The sequence below is a fragment of the Megalobrama amblycephala genome, linkage group LG17 (assembly GCF_018812025.1).
Source record: "Megalobrama amblycephala isolate DHTTF-2021 linkage group LG17, ASM1881202v1, whole genome shotgun sequence".
NCBI classification, from domain to species: Eukaryota; Metazoa; Chordata; class Actinopteri; order Cypriniformes; family Xenocyprididae; genus Megalobrama; species Megalobrama amblycephala.
In genome coordinates, this window is record NC_063060.1 from 6030311 (window position 1) to 6046516 (window position 16206).

The following is a 16206-nucleotide window of genomic DNA, read 5'->3' on the forward strand; positions in this document are numbered from 1 at the left end:
GGTACCATCTGTTTTGGTGATGCGGAGTCGCGCCGGGTACAACAGCGACGGTCTCAGTCCCATCTTGTATAAGTCCAACATCACCGATTTGTACACCTTTCTCTGGGCAACCACTTCAGGGATGTAGTCTTCGTATATCCGGAACGGCTGGTCCAAGTACTTCAATTCGCCTCTCTTTCCTGGCCTCCCGGATCAGCAGATCTTTATTTTGATACCGGTGAAAACAAATGATAACAGGCCGCGGCCTCTCCCCGGGACCAGGTTTGGGGGTCAGGCCGCGATGTGCACGATCCAACTCTGGCGGGGAGGGGAAAGTATCTTGCCCAAAAACATCCTGTAACAGCCGTGAGAAGAATTTAGATGGTTGAGGACCTTCAATCCCTTCTGGTAGACCCACAATGCGCACGTTATTCCGCCTGTTTCTCCCCTCCATGTCCGCTAGCTTAGTTTTAAGCTTTTCATTACAGGCCTGTAGCGTCACACAGTTAGCCTCCACTTTGGCAAGACGCTGATGGAGAGTTTCGGCATCATCCTCCAGCGATGTCAAACGTTCATCATGGCTATCCGATGCCTTCTGAAGTCCATCCAGTTTCCCATTCACTTCGTCAAAAAAAGTTGCTTTCAATTCTGCAACTAGAGCTGTCCTGTGTTCGGCTAGCAAGGCTGTTATGTCGGCTCGGCTAATAGCTGCAGAGGCAACAGCCTCCGACTCCGTTGTTTTTTCAGTTAATTTACTGAATTTGGGTGGCATAACGGGACAAAATAATAGCGCAGACCTCTCAAGGTGTCTCAAGGGAGTTTCACATAAAAATAAGCAATTAGGTAGGTTCAATAAGTTAAAGAAAATCGGGCGGTGGATAAAGACGTCTCTACCCCATGCTCGCCAAACCGGACTATTAGTGCAATTTCTGATGTGCTGTTGAAGAAACGTGCCCTAGTCAACTGTATTCTAAAACACATTGGGCATGTCATAATTTTGTTATTTCAAAGGTTCTCCAAAAAAGGAGCACATAGAGGGCAACAGTAATTCTCTCTCTAACGAAATCCTGCATTAGAACATTTTCTGATGTTTTATTATGAAAATATGACCCAGAGAAATTGTCACTTAGTGTGCTATATCTTTTCTAACTGATCGGACTTACGGTTTTCCTAAAAATGACGATCAAAACTCTGAAAAATCCCATTGACTTTCATTGACGGAATGTTCAAAGACTTTCAAATTCCAACTGACAAAATTCAAATTTAAACTATGGAAGTCCATTAGACTCAAAAACTCAATTAGACTCAAGTGCCATTCTATGTACTATTTCTACTCCATTGAAACTTATTCAAACTCATCTATCTATCAAACTATATCTATCTAAACTCATCTATCTATCTATCTAAACTCATAAACTGACTATCTATCTATCTATCTATATATCTGACTATCTATCTATCTGTCTGTCTATCTATCTATATATCTGACTATCTATCTATCTATCTATCTGTCTATCTGTCTGTCTGACTATCTATCTATCTGTCTATCTATCTGTCTGTCTATCTATCTATCTGTCTGACTATCTATCTATCTATCTATCTATCTATCTGTCTGCCTATCTATCTATCTATCTATGTCTGTCTGTCTTGGCTATCTATCTATCTATCTTTGTTTGTCTGTATTGTCTATCTATCTATCTATCTATCTATCTATCTATCTATCTGTCTGTCTGTCTGTCTGTCTGTCTGTCTATCTATCTATCTATCTATCTATCTGTCTGTCTGTCTGTCTGTCTGTCTATCTATCTATCTATCTATCTATCTATCTATCTATCTGTCTGTCTGTCTGTCTGTCTGTCTGTCTGTCTATCTATCTATGTCTGTCTGTCTTGGCTATCTATCTTTGTTTGTCTGTATTGTCTATCTATCTATCTATCTTTGTTTGTCTGTATTGTCTATCTATCTATCTATCTATCTATCTATCTGCCTATCTATCTATCTATCTATCTGTCTGTCTGTCTGTCTGTCTGTCTATCTATCTATCTATCTATCTATCTATCTATCTATCTATCTATCTATCTATCTATCTGTCTGTCTGTCTGTCTGTCTATCTATCTAATGCATTGACACCATAGACCTAGACTTCCTGTGTTCGACCACCGGTCACTTTTGTGACCAGACATAAAACCCCATTTTTCATGGACTTTTCAATATTTGTTTTTAAACAAATGACATTGATTGTTTAATATCCTTACAAATACCATACAAATTCATATATATCATCTCTGGGAAAAATTTGGGATTAGACTTGATAAAGTATGGTGAATATAGTGTGAATGTGGTGTTTGGTACAGTAAATACAATTGTACTAAGCTCTTATGAGCTTAGATATGTTTAATATGTTTATTTCATAGTTGAAAAAAACTACATATAATTACCATGATTGTTTTACTTATAAATACATGAGTATATATTACATAAATATTTTGGATCTGATTAATGATATTTGGGACAACAATGCACCAAAAGTTGCATATTCTTTCATGTTGTGACAAGTATGCCAGTTTCCAGAGAAATGAAGGGAAGGAATGTGAATTAGGAGAGGCTGCAGTGGGCTAAACTGCTACAAACACTTCAAGCAAAGCTGAAGATGATCCATGTTTGAGCTACAGCTTTCCTGTAGCTCAGTGGTTAGAGCGTGGCACTAGCAATGCCAAAGGTCATGGGTTCGATCCCAGGGATTGCACATACTCAGATACAAAAAAAAAAAAAAACGTATAGTATAATGCAATGTAAGTCGCTTTGGATAAAAGCGTCTGCCAAATGCGTAATGTAATGTAATGTTGATCATTCTAGTACATACTATTGCATTCAAAAGGAAAGCATGGACATTACTGATGTCAGGCATGTGAGGAGGTGAAGATGAAATTTTGGCACCGTTTCTTTCTTATTTTACTGAATAGTGCATTATCCTTGTGTAACAGTAATAGTGAAGTGTAAATATAAATAGTTTTTTGTTTACTGCCAACACTGGCAACTGGATAATGGCAAGTTGTTGTGGGTTCATCCATTATATTTATTGAAGTTCATACAACAAAAAGCAAAGAAATAATCAACAATTATTCAATTAATCAGTTATTATTATTATTATATTACAACATTTTCTTTCAAATATTTCCATATTTCATCAGATGGTCTCACAACACCCATCAAAATCTATAGACCTTATGTAGCCCCGCCCCTTTTCAGCGTTGCGCTCGTTGTCTTTTGACTTCCGGTTTGCATTTCCACAGCGATATTACATTTATGAATGAACTGCTCGTTTTAAACTCTTCCCGATCTACTGACATTTGTTAAGACATCTGCTTTAAACATAACAATGCTCATGATAACTTTCATTAACTCTACAACAAGTAAATCCACTTAACCAACTAATTATTCTTTGACAGCGATGCCATAGAAATGTACAGAGCTACCGCAAAACGGAAGTTCAAAGACAATTTTATAAAGATGGCGGCGCGCTTGTTTCTCTGGTAAATAAGGTCTATACAAACATGATGTTAGAATGGAAAAGGGGGAAATGATAAAATACTCCAATATTTAAATGTGATTCAACAAAATTTGTTATCCATGATGAGGAGAATACATCTGTGTAGATTTTAATGCCTTTCCACCCCCAGGGGGCCAGTAACGGCCCCTGGAAGAGCAAACAAAATGCACATTTCAAATGGCTGTAACTCAAAGTCTGGTTAGCGTATCAAAGAGAAAATCATCAGGACAACTGCTTATGCTATAATTACTAAATAATGTTGGGCACAGTTTTCAGACATACATGGGAAGCTGGCATAAAGGTTTTTTAATAGTGCTCACAGTAAAATATAAAATTTCAGCCTGTCCCTCATATATGTAATAAATGTTTGCACAATAAACATATTTAGATATCGAGTTGTCCATTAAAGATCTTATTATTTTAACATTTATCATTTAATTACTAAACGTTTTAAACTACATTACCCATAAGTCTCTGTCATTCTATCAATGCACGGGAAACATGGCGCTGTAGTTAATTGAAATGGGCAGAGATGCTAGGGTTAGGGTTGGGATCTCGGTATAAGAGTAATTTCTCACGACATAGAAACACTTTATAGTTAACTTAATGTATGTAACGTAATATTCACACTAAAACAAACTTTGTAAGATAAAGCGCCGTTTTATATGGGTTAAAACTCACTGTGACTTTATCACAGTGAGTTCTGCGATAAAGTCACAGCCAATGACAACCCAGCTGAACAGAGGCATCACACTTACTTGTCCATTTATGGTAAATGACGACAGCTCTCCTTCGGTTCCGGCCAGAGCCATTCTCTCTATATGTCTCTGGTTCCGGCTAAAGGGAAAGATTCCTTAAATATGTAATTAATCTAATTAAATATAATAAAAATAACATTTTAAAATGAAAGACTCCTTTGTGTAGTTAAACTGATGCATACATATACAGGTGCTGGTCATATAATTAGAATATCGTAAAAAAGTTCATTTTTTTTTATTGTAAATTATTTTAAAAAATGAAACTTTCATATATTCTAGATTCCCTACATGTAAAGTAAAACATTTCAAAAGTTTTTTTAAAAAAAATTGTTGATTAGAGCGTACAGCTCATGAAAGTCCAAAATATTAGAATATTTACATTTGAGTTTCATTAAATGACCATCCCTACAGTATAAATTCCGTATATCTCTTGTTCTTTGAAACCACACTAATGGGGAAGACTGCTGACTTGGCAATGGTCCAGGAGACAATCATTGACAGCCTCCACAAAGAGCGTAAGTCACATTAAATGCAAAGTTGACTGGAAGGAAGAAATTGGGTAGGCAAAGGTGCACAAGCAACAGGGATGACCACAAGCTTGAGAATACTGTCAAGTAAAGCCGATTCAAACACTTGGGAGAGCTTCACAATGAGTCGAATGAAGCCGGAGTCAGCGCATCAAGAGTCACCACACTCAGACATCTTCAGGAAAAGGACTACCAAGCCACTTCTGAAACAGAAACAGCGTCAGAAGCATCTTACCTGGGCTAAGGAGAAAAAGAACTGAACAGTGAACAGTGGTCGAAAGTCCTCTTTTCAGATAAAAGTAAATTTTGCATTTCATGTTGAAATCATGGTCCCAGAGTCTGAAGGAAGACTGGAGAGGCACAGAATCCAAGCTCCTTGAAGTCTAGTGGGAAGTTTCTGAAGTCAGTAATGATTTGGGGGGCCGTGACGTCTGTTGGTGTTGGTCCATTGTGTTTTATCAAGTGCAAAGTCAATGCAGCATCTTCCAGGAGATTTTGGAGCACTTTATGCTTCCATCTGCTGACAAGCTTTATGGAGATGCTGATTTCCTTTTCCAGCAGGACTTTAGCACCTACCCATAGTGCAAAAACCACTTCCAAGTGGTTTGCTGACCATGATATTACTGTGTTTTATTGGCCAGCCAACATGCCTGACCCCTGAATATATGGGATATTTTCAAGAGAAAGATTAGAAACAGTTGATTCAACAATATACAGATTATCTGAAGGCTCAATAGTGCCTCAGCAGTGCCACAGGCTGATCACTTCCATGCCACACTTCACTGATGCTGTAATTTGTGCTAGGAGCAAGTCATTTGCTGTAATATGTGCTGCTGACCAAGTACAAATGAACATACTTTAAAGAACTTGAACTTTTCTGTTTTGAAAATCCATTTTTTGATTGATCTTAGGAAATATTCTAATATTTTGAGATACTGGATTTTGGACTTTCATGAGCTGTATGCTCTAATCATCAAAATAAAAAATAAAAAAAACTTTTGAAATGTTTTACTTTACATGTAGGGAATCTAGAATATATGAAAGTTTCATTTTTAAAAATAATTTACAATAAAAAAATGAACTTTTTCACGATATTCTAATTATATGACCAGCACCTATATTTGAAAGAGATAAAATTGCATCTACTAAAGTGCTTCTAACATTTACAGTAGATGTGTAGTATATTAAAGGTATACATTTAATCACTTATTTATACCATTCTCCACCATTTGAACTCTTGGAATTAAAATAAATATAACAAAAGCATAATGAAATGCACTCAATTTTGTAATCATATTCCAATATTTAATGCCAAAAACAAATGTAGTCCCCAAACTGCACAACAGTATAAAAATCAGTTAATTGTGAGAAAAAAATGTATCCAGTTACAGAGGCAATCTATTATAGTGAAACATAACTAAAAAAATCGATATAATGAAGTATTATTTTTACAAACCAAGAGATGAGATAAAATTTAATGTGAAAATATGTTTCTTCCCTTTAAAAAAATAGGGGGAAAAAATAACATTTTACATTCTCAACTTTAATACAATATCCTTGTGATTATTACTTTTACTGTAACTAAATGAAAGGCAAATTCAAATAGTTAATGCATATTATAAATGTTAAATATTTTCAGCAATAAAATGCTTCTATAAAATACATTCAAGGGTATGTTACATTTACATTATCCAGGTAGTGATATAATGATACCATAACCATAGATGTAGTTAAAGTGGACATTTACTATAGTGACCACTGTAATAAAAGGTTTAATGAAGCAAAATGCAAGACATTTTCAAGTCCATCTAAATGTAAAGGTAACAAACTCACAGAATAATGTCCAGTATGTCAATGTGTTATTTCTGTAATACTCTATCAGCACCAAACAGAATTACATGAATAATGATTGTTTTCAAGGGTTTTCCTGAACACTCTCGATCTTCAATTGTTCGGACAAACACCTGCTATACACACATGCAGAAATATATATTTGACTATCGCATCATGAAGTCACTGCATGACTAGAACTAGTGGATGGCAATGAATATGTCTTTTACCAAAACTCCGGATGAGCACTGATGCTTCTTTGATAAAGGCAACAATACGGAAAAAGATAAATTACTATTTTCAATATTGGTTCTGCACGTTTCAAGGAGATCATAAGGAGGAGTCCACATGAAGACTTTTAAAAACTGTGACAGAGCAAAGGGTGCACCTCCCTGGACACATCCTCAGCATGACCAAACAACAACACCCAAAGACAGATATGAAGTGGACACCACCAGGAGAATGCAGGGGACAGGGAAGACCAAGGAAGACGTGGAGACAGATGTTTCATGAAGACAAGGAAGAATGCCGGTGTCCCATGGGAAGATGTGGAGAACGTGGCCACAGATTGGATATGTTGGAGGACACTTGTTGCCCATTGTGCCCAGCACAGCACTTGATGATGATGTTGTTAGTTCATACATAACTGTTGGATTTCCTTCTGTAAGGAGTGTTGCACAATTAAATGTTAAATGCATTTATGTAATAAGTTCACTGATGCGTGGGCATTTCCATGATTAAAAGTATGTCTTTAATAGCAAGCTATATTTATATTTAAAAAAATAACATGTTTCACATGCAAGCAGGACATTATCAGCAGTGTAACTGATTATGACAAAATAATTGAATATCTGATGTCATGTGACAAGTCAAATGATCATTTCCACACTTGCAAACAGAGGTAGGTTATGAGGTGCGGAGAGACATCATGTATCATTGGAACATTTTGGGCCCAATCTGTAATCATTTTAAAGAATTCAATGGAATTAATATAAACTTTCTGACATGTGTGGGACGTCCGACTGTCCAAGAAGGGGCACAACTGATTTACAATTATGGTGATAAATATGTACAGGAATTGACTTTAATTTTAATTTAAGACTTTGAGACTATTTAACAAATGCTTGATAAAATGTTTGATAAAGGGTTAAAACCAACACATACATACCATTGCAAATATTTGCCATTGCAGCTTTCTGTCTCCTCCGTTCATTTCCGAAAGGCCCTTTAGGTCTTTTCAGATGAAACGAGAAAAGAAAATATCATTATTTATAATATATAGGATTATATATATAGGAAAAAAGTACTGATTGACCTTACAATTTTTGGATTTTACATTATTAGGCATTAAAAGCATGGTAAGTGTTGTGGTTACTCTGTATTTACAACAAATATCACATTAAAACTACCAATACTGTGGTAAAAGCATGGTGAGTGTTGTTTTTACCGTGCTTCTACTACAAATACCATTTTGAAACTACACTTGTACTACTTTGAACCTGATATGAATATGATTAACTGATTGAAGGTCTATTGCACGTCACGTGACAGTGTTTAATCACCCTAGTTTAGCATTAATTTAGAAAGCAATGAAAAGCAAAACCTCAGCGGAGGTGACAGATATAATGCAGTGACTGAACATGAGGGAGCTAACGTTAATCTGATTAATATCGGCAAACAGAAAAGACATCAAACATTAGAACAGCGTATTTACGACTAGGCTACTTACCAACATCTGGCACACGTGAACTGATGCCAAATATCGCGATGTGTTCTGAATGAGACTTCTTCAGCGTGATTTCATACCAATAAAATTCGCGTCAGCAAGGACGTGCACAGAAATTTTTTTGGAAGTTCGAAACGGCTTGCCAAAGCGAACTTTCAGGAAAAGTTCGTTCCAGATTGGTCGGTGACGATAATAACGTAATAGGAGATGTGCGCTGAGGCTCCGCCTTCACTCGCGTGGACCGCGTCTCTGACTCATTTGATCTGTTGAGTTTGTCGAGGTAAGATCTCCGCGGGTGAAAACATGAACACACTGGATAGCCGCTTTATAGTACAAAATGAAGTTGTGCTTGTAAAAAAAATGAAGCACTAACACTGTTTTTCATGTTTGATACTGTAAAACTGCTTGATTTTAAGCAATCCATTGAATAAAGTGATATATGAAGACGTGACGTGACTGGAGTGCTAATTTGCAGAGCTCGTGCTAACATTCCCATGCTGTTATGATCAGACGCTTTTCTTACGCTTTCTGTAATAAATGCTTGATGTTTTCTCATTTTTGTTGTGTTTATTTTGTTACTGAGAAGAAAGTGCACGGCACATATTTACATATTCATCTAACCGTCGATCTCAGCAGTGTGGGCGGCGTCAGATGTTCGTTTACAGTATATCGCTGGTCACGCATTTCGAACTTCGTTTTACTCCTAAACGAAGAACGAAAAAGAAGTTCGTTTGAAGTATACCGGAGCCTTAACAGGGTCTTTATCACCTTTCCGTCGTCTCACCCGACAACCGCGACAATCTAGTGCCGCTCATGCAGGCTCAGCTCAGGTGCCGGTGTTGCAGTCGATTCTGTTCCCTTTGGAATGTGTGTTCCCCCTGCTGACTGCGCATGCGCCATGAAACACCGCTGGATGGACGGAAAGCGAAGGAGGACATATATTTGACGCTACGTTTAAATGTCTTGCACTGTAGCATAATAAAATGATTCAGTCCAGTTTTATTTCTGTGAATTAAATTAATCTTGGACTTGTTCATAGTTTATGTATTATGCCTGAATTTATAAAGTTGAATTGTGCCAACACAAATTAGCTTATGTCCAAACTTTATGCCTCATATTACCGTTTAGCATTATTGCAAATTTGATTGTTCAGAATCTGTGTTCCCCTTTTCACAAGCATGGGAACCCAAAAGGTTCAAAAACTATTTTTCCCCTCGAAGGTGGTATTTTTTTTTTAAGCAATTTTTTTTTTTTTTTTTTCAAATCTTTATTCCTTTTCCAATTTAAAATGCACTACAGATTTTAATGCCATGTTTATTAAGGCTTTGGTTAGTACAGAAGCCTCCATTGCATGCCTATTTGAACCACAAGGAGTTCACAGGTGATTTTAAATGGCAAATTTTATAAAAGAAAAGAGTTTACCCAAAGTGAAAATTGAGAAAAAAACCCTCCAAAAACAAAGGCTTCATAACTGAGTCATTTATTGCAAGAAACACATTTGTATTCTTTCTCTGTAGATGGATTGCCCACACATTTTAAGTGGAACCACCGCCCGCAGTAGTCACAAGCAATCTGTCAACATAAGAAACAAACAGTTTTAAAGCAATGGTCCATTCATATTACTTGACTTGCACTACAAACCAAAAATGCTCTTACCCAAAGAACTTCAGAGTCTTCAAATGTTTCAGTCTCTCCTCCAGTGTCTTCAAATGTTTCTGCCTCTCCACAAAAGTGGCACAGTTCACTTACTGTAGGTCATCTATGGAGGTACAACACTAGTGAAGGTGCACACCAAAAAGCACATCAATGGTATTCATAAGTTTAAAGTCATACCAGATTGGTGTAGCAGTGTTAAAGCAATCTCCATTCTGGACCGTGTTATGTCTTGTGGCTCACTGGAGAAGTTTATTGTAGAATTTTGCAGAATGTGTTCTGCAAACTGAAGTAATAAGACAAATTAACTTTAAAGTATTGTACCATTTCAATGGACATTTAATATTTTTATATAATGCTATCACACCTTCAAAGCAAACACGCCACATGAAATAGTGTCCCTCTGAAGTGGGTGAGGCAGGCTTTCACAAACCCAGTGTGAAACTGAGACACCTTTTGCCATCATCAGGGCTCTACAAACAAGAGTTTTCTTTCAAGCATACATGTTTCACAATAACACTACATCTGATTGTTGCGCATGAAAAATACCTTGTTGCCTCCAAACACTTTTTCTGATTGATTGATTTCATTAGTGCCCTTTGAAATTACACATTAATTTTGTTAAGAATGTTATATTGCACCCTTGCATTTTGCATGTGAAAAATATTAAAGGCGGCAATAATGACAACATATAATTGTATCCATATACATTTATTCATTTTTATTTTATATAAGGAACAAAATATAACATAGTATCTGTTTCCCTTGTGACAATAATTTGAGGAACTCAAATTTTATCATGTGTAGGCTACTTTGGAAACAGTGAACATTGTTAATACATTTTGTATACTGTTGTTGTATATCATAAACATGTCATCTCTGTATTTTTGCTATAATAATAATGCTAAAAAATAAAAATGCAGTAATATGAGGCATCAAGTTTGGACATAAGCTAATTTGTGTTGGCACAATTCAACTGAATAAATTCAGGCATAATAAACTAAATACAGGCATTGAAAAGGAGTAAGGAGGAGGAATGTTCAGGTAGCTAGCTTGAAGCCAGTGGGGCTGTCGTTAAGAACAGGTCCAGTCTAGTCACTCAGGTTCACAGGTATTTATTGCACATCCAAGAGTATTGTATCTATAGGTGCATGTGTCTGCATACAAGCATGAGCATGTGGTTTCTACAAATTGAAACAGAAATACAGAGTTTTTAGGTTTAAATAATAAACAAATCAGTTACAAAGCAAGTACAAATCTTCCACAGTCATATAAACAAGAAATGAGGCTACCTACTCACAATAAGCTAACTAAGCACATGCCTAAGCAGGAAAACAAACTTGAAATGCATACTTAGGGCAAACTTATGTCAAATCAAAACTCTAAGTATCAAAAAAAGCACTTACATTGTCAGTTACACACACACGCAGGAAATCAAAAAGGAGTAAAAGTCAGTCCCCTGCACGGAACAACCACATACAACAGAAATGGGAAGCTGTGGGCACAGGTGCAGCTAATAAAGCCTGAGGGGAGTCCTAATTGACTTGATTGGTTGGGTGGAGCTTAGGGCTAATAGGGAAATTAGTATGCTAAAGGGGTGTGGCACTTATTTTGAGGCTGCAACAAAACTCCTCAACAGCCGCCCCCAAATTTGTACAGCAAATTTGACAACTCAGGGGGTATCAGGTAGGGCTGGGAGAGGGATAAGGTGGGCAACTGGTCTTGTGTATGTCCTGTCCTTGACTTGGACATCAGCAACCCTACAACGGCCATCTGTGCTGGGATGGAGGGAGGTGATTTTACCCACTGACCATTGGGATCGGGGAAGTTGAGGATCCACAATTAGCACAACAGTGTTAGGTTGCAGGTTAGGATTGTCTGTGCGCCATTTCTGTCTGGACTGAAGAGAAGGGAGGTAATTTCTGAGGAAATGGGCCCAAAAATGGTCAGAGAGGATTTGACTATGCCGCCATTGACGGCGACTATACAGCTCAGAGTCTGGATAGGTTATCAGAGGAAGAGAAGCATCATGCCGCCCCATCAACAGCAAGTTAGGGGTCACAGGGTCAGGATCAGCAATGTCAGATGATACGTAGCCTAAGGGCTTAGAATTTAGAATGCCTTCAATTTCAATCATGACTGTGCGTAGTACCTCCTCATTGACAACTTGAGCACCTAGGGTGGTCTCCAGGGCAATTTTGATGGAGCGTATTTCACACTCCCAGGTTCCACCAAAATGAGGTGCGTGTGGAGGATTGAATTTGAAGGAAATCCTTTGCTTGGCTAGAGCTGCCTGAAGGTCAGGGGTTAGGGAATGATAGGCATCTAGAAGCCCTTTCCTGCCTCCAATGAAGTTGGTACCTCTATCAGAGAGTAGTTCAAATGGTTTACCTCTGCGAGCAATAAAGCGCCTGAGTGCCATTAAGAAGGAATCCGTATTCATGTGACTGAGTAGATCAAGATGCACGCACCTAGTCGTTAGACATTTGAAAATTATTCCCCACCTTTTCTCAGCTCGTCTGCCTATCCTTACTGTGTAGGGCCCGAAGCAATCCATCCCAGTGGAAAAGAACGGAGGTTTGTGAAAGCGAAGGCGAACCAGAGGAAGATCTGTCATTTGGGGAATAATTGGATGTGCACGGAACTGTTGGCACTTAGGACATCTATGCTGATGTTTTCGGACTGCCTCACGGCCCCTAAGGATCCAGTACTGCCTCCTCAACTCCGCAAAAAGCCTTTCTCAACCAGGATGTTGTAGGTGGTCATCATAGCTCTTAATTATAAGTTTTGTGATAGGATGGGCAGGGTCCAAGACAACCGGATGAATGGCATCAGGAAGTAGATCACTACTCCGACGTAACCTTCCACCTACCCGGATGAGCCCTGATGCTGGGTCTAACTCTGGGGCAAGGGAGAGTAAACGGCTTGAAGGTAGAAGAGGCTTTTGGGTTTCAAGGCAGACTAAATCATCCTTGAAGGACTCCAATTGGGCTTGTCTTAGAATGGCTATCTTTGCATCATGGTAGTTCTCTGCTGATGGAGGTTTTGCCGCCCCATGAAGGGATGCAGCCATGTAGTCAAGGAGATTTTGGAAGGTGACAAATTGACTAGGGTCAGGGATAGAGGGGCCTGGACTGATGGACACAGAACCACAGAAACTGGGCTTACGCAGCTCTATGGGGTCATCAGATTGCTCTATAGCAGGGCTAGTTGGCCACAGTTCAAAGGACTGAGACAGGAAGGCAGGTCCTTGGTTCCACCTGCAAGGCCTGCCAAGATCAGACAGCAGCTTTCCTCTGGTTAGGTCATCTGCTGGGTTGTTCTGTGAATCAACATAACGCCACTCCTGGCCTTTAGTGAGCTCCTGAATCTCAGCTATTCTGGTCCCAACAAAGACTTTATAACGGCAAGAGTCAGACGTGAGCCAATAGAGCACAGTGGTAGAGTCAGTCCACAGGATAGTCTGTCTAATGTGGAGGGTGAGCTCTGTCTGGAGGAGACTGAATAGCTGAGCTCCTGTGAGAGCAGCACATAATTCAAGTCGTGGAATTGACAGCCGTTTTTTGGGAGCAACGCGGGACCTCGCCATGAGGAAGGAAACATTCACTTGCTGCTGACCATCTTCCATGCGCATGTAGGAAACTGCACCATAGGATTGCTCCGATGCGTCACAGAAGATGTGAAGGTCATAGGTGGCTGAGGAGGAGTCCACTGACTGAGGTGTGAGGCAACGAGGAAAGATGGTGGAGAGGTTAGGAAGTTCCTTTTCCCATGAAAGCCAGGCTTCTAAAAATATCATGGGGGAGATTTGGGTCATCCCATTCTCGTGCCTTTCCCCATAAGTGCTGGACAATGATTTTGGCCCTTGTCGTGTAAAGGAGGATGTAGCCGAGGGGATCGTATTGGCTAGCCAGAACTCTGTAAATATGTCGCATAGTTGGAGTGTTAGATTCAAGGGCTCTGTGTCTGTATCTGAGGGTGTCTGTATGGCAGTTCCAGAGGAGGCCTAGAGTAGACTCTGAAGGATCAAGGGAAGGATGGTGTGACAGCCAGAGCTCAGTTTGTTCTGACCTGGCTTCAGGAGGAAGGTCACAGATGACTTGAGGATCATTACTGGCCCATTGTCTGATTTCAAAGCCACCAGAGGAGAGGGTGGTGCGCAGACTGTGAAGGAGGTCTTTGGCTTCCTCTGGGCTGTGAAGACTTTGTAGACAGTTATCCACATAGAAGCAATTGTGTATGGAATACGCAATACGCTTATCAGCCTGTGCATCTTTGATGATCCTTTGGAGGATGTAAATGGCACAGCAAGGGCTTGAGGTCGTGCCAAAGGGGAGAACTTGCCATTCATACACAGTTGGAGGAACTTTGCAGTCCAGGTCACGCCAGAGGAATCTAAGGAGAGGTTTATCCTGGGGTAACAGGCGCACCTGATGAAACATTGATTTGATGTCTCCACTGACTGCAGTCTTGTGCTGCCTAAAACGGAGCAGAACTCCAAGGAGGGAAGGCCCAAGGATTGGTCCAGGAAACAACTGAGAGTTCAGGCACTGATTTTGATAGGAGAAGGAACAATCAAACACAATACGGTCTTTACCATTGTGATGCACAATGTGATGGGGTATATACCAGGACTCAGCGACATCTTCCACTTCAGATGAAGACAACTTCTTGACATACCCAGCATCAATCAGTTTCTGGATCTCTCTGGAATAGGTCTCTGCCTGTTGTGGGTTCCGAAAGAGTCGCTTTTCACAGCTGCGGAGACAGGACATAACTGCCTCCTTGGGGGCCTCCAGAGGGGGCCAGGGGTCTACACGGAGGAGAGGTGCTGCATAGCGTAGGATGCCATCAACAGGTGTTCGGATGGTTTGGGTCTCAAGCTGGTGCATAGCCTCGTGATCCTGTTTGGATCGAACCACAGCTTTCATGCTCCTTTGAGGTAATGCATCTAGCTGCCATAACTTCTGTACATTGTGGTGTATGTCATCAGGCGGGCATTTAAAGGAGATATAGTGAGAACAAGCAGAAGGAGAGCTAGTAAGATCTCTTGCAGGACCTTGCAGTGTCCAGCCGAGCAGAGTCTTGATTGCTACAGGGGCTCCAGGAGGGCCCAATTTCACTGGTTGCGTTGAGGTAATAAGATGCGTTTGATCAGCCCCTAAGAGGAGTAAGGGTCTTACATTATTAAGCTGTCTGAGGGGAAGCTGACGGAGGTGAGAGTAGCGCCGCTGGAGGGATTTAACAGGGTGAGAATGTTCAGACAAGGACAGTTTGTCAGCAGTGAAAGCTTGACTGATGACATAGGATTTATTAGGATGAGCTTTAGGAATAAGGCTGAAGGACACAGTAGCTCCATTAAGAGTCTGGACATCCTGTCTCACAGTTCTCAGCTTTAGGCTCTCAGGTTTTCCTTCTAGCTGAAGTGTTTGCACAGCAGGGTGCAGAAGGATTGTTCTTTCGGACCCATCATCCAGTATGGCGTAAGTGTCTAAGGATCTGTCTCCATTACGCAAGGTCACTTCAACTACTTTCAGTAGTACTTTATTGCAATCACTAGGGTGGTCAAGATATAGATTCTGCACTTGCCTCTGGTTAATGTTACAAAGGATGTGTAGGTGTTTCCCGTTGCACTGGCTGCAGCGTCCCTTCAGGTCACATTGGTTTGCAAAGTGATCTCGTGCACGTCGCCAACAACGTCTCTGTTCCTTGATCCAGTTAGTTCTCTGGTCTTTGGTAAGTTGGAGGAAGTCAACACATTTACTGACATGATGTTCAGTAGAATTACAGTAGGCACACACTGGACAGCGTTCAGATGAGGCAGGGGGGAGAGGCTGACTAGCCTTATGTGGGGCAACTTGGGCTTTAATGGAGGTCACAAGAGAGGAGGTTTTGGCACCATGGAGTATGGATGTACCTCTTAATGGTTGAGAGGTTGACGACTTCTGACGGAAAGGCTGACTGATAGGCTGAGGTGTTCTTTCTCTCCTAGGCTGACAGCAAGCTTCTTGTTGCAGCCAGTTGGAAAAATCCAGGAGGTTATAGGAAAGGGGACCTGGTCTACTCAAACTCATACATCTCTTAAACTGGCAGAACTGCTCATGGGGAAGCTTCTCCAGAAGCCGCTCAACATGTGAACCACAAGTAAGCTCAGAGAGGCCTTCAGGGCCCATGGACTGAAGG

The 16206-nt window shown here is 40.0% G+C and overlaps 1 long non-coding RNA gene across 1 annotated transcript; it reads right to left on the minus strand.

Moving 5' to 3' along the window:
- Window positions 1-9834: 9834 nt before the first annotated feature.
- Window positions 9835-10104, minus strand: LOC125250559. Its single transcript, XR_007180811.1, has 2 exons — window positions 10027-10104; window positions 9835-9942 (listed from the first exon to the last, which is right to left on the minus strand). It is a non-coding gene; the product is annotated as an uncharacterized LOC125250559 (long non-coding RNA).
- Window positions 10105-16206: the final 6102 nt, after the last annotated feature.